This window comes from Cynara cardunculus (genome assembly GCF_001531365.2).
Source record: "Cynara cardunculus var. scolymus isolate 2C chromosome LG 7, CcrdV1, whole genome shotgun sequence".
NCBI lineage: Eukaryota > Viridiplantae > Streptophyta > Magnoliopsida > Asterales > Asteraceae > Cynara > Cynara cardunculus.
The window spans coordinates 11,665,976-11,667,829 of NC_037534.1; positions in this window are offsets into that span (position 1 = coordinate 11,665,976).

The following is a 1,854-nucleotide window of genomic DNA, read 5'->3' on the forward strand; positions in this document are numbered from 1 at the left end:
AAAAGTGTCACTAATATATATACTTTTAGAGAAGCTTTGAATAAAAAATTGACTAACCTTTAGAGAAGTTTTAAAAGTGTATCTAAAGCCTCAATTAAGCGTCTCTAAAGGCTAACAAAAACACACCCTCCGAAAACCCTCTCTAAAACCTTCACCTACCGTCACACAGAGAAGCTCTTTGATAAAATTGAAAAGCTTATCTAAAGGCTTTAAAGAAGCTTTTAAAACTTTTAAGTACAAAACAATACCTTCTCTGAAAGTCATTTTTCTTGTAGTGTCAAAGGCCGCTTCCAATTTCTGGATAAATTAGGATTATTTATTTACTTCCCTAAAATCCTTAGGATTTCTTTATTGATTTAGATTCAATAATATATTTGTTTTCCTAGTTGGGTTAAGATTGGAATTTTATGTTTCATAGTTAATTTTTCAAGCTTTCCCAGGTGGAGTTGAATTAGGTTTAATGTTTTCCTAGTTAACTAAGGTTGTCTTTTGATTAGGTATAAATAGCCCATGCAATCTCAATGTTTTCTACACCTTTCAATTGATAAATTTAGAAAATATTTGAATTATCTCAACTTTTGGTTTTACCCTATTTTCGTTTTACTTCAATAGGTACCAGAATGTAACACCTCCAAACACCACATTTGCATATAACACATATTTCAATACATAGAAATATAGTTTACATTACATGGTCCCACTAGTACAATGATTCTTATATGTACAAAATCTACATATGAAAAATTCCAAAACAAATTCTTGTACTATCACATGTAATACGACATGTCTTATCCAAAACAAGCAATCTCAAGCAGATCTCCAAAAGCAGATATCAGATTAGGAAAATAATCATATTTTCCTTTTTCCCTTATTATCCCTGCCCCTGCCGTTCCTGCATTACATATTTTTAAAACAGAAAATGAGGGTTATACCAGAAGGGTCTAGTGAGTAAATCCCTTCTTTCAAATGCAGGGTGATGAAACACTAAAATATAATAAAATATCTTTGCTCAGGTATATTTGCATTTCAATCAGACAATGCATACCTCAATAAAATGAGTAATAAGATAAACTCAATAACCTCAGTTCTTGATACAAATGCATATGTTAAAAGATCCAATATTCTCACATTGCAACCAATGTCTCTTTGATTCATCAGACTAAAAGAGATCAGAATTTCTCTGTAAATATTAATGGAAAGTTTTAAGGCAATACTTGCCCTTTGTGACAAACTATTTTCCCCTTCTCAATAACATCTAAATTATTATTTCTAATAGGAAGAATATCTCTAATTAATCAGGTCACAAAGAAATGATGACTCAAAGTTATTAAATCCAATTAGTAATAATAATAAGAGTTATAATAATATCCACGTATGACAATGCCTCCCTTATCCCAAGTACACCTCTCCTTGATATGTCACCCCTATTCCTCCATCAAAATCGGGCTACTTATCAGAACAGACAAAAGTCACCACGTCTGAAAGTACCCATTCCCAGTTCCAAGCCAGAACAGACAAAAGTCACCACGTCTGGGGGAACTACCTCTTAAAACAAGTTTCATACCAAAACAGACATACGTCACCACGCTTGGTAGGAACATATCTTTTATTTAAAAAGATATAAAATACCCCTTTTTATAAATCCATAACTAAACCCAATAATAGGCTTTATTAAATTATATAAACATCTAAAATGCTCAACACTTGAAAATTATCAAATAACCATCCGGACAAGTTATCCGGACAAGCAATCCGGACAATACTGACCCTTTGTCCGATGTACAAATCCGGACATCACTTAGTTTTTGTCCGATATACTAATCAGGACAACACACTTGTCCTATTTATAATTAG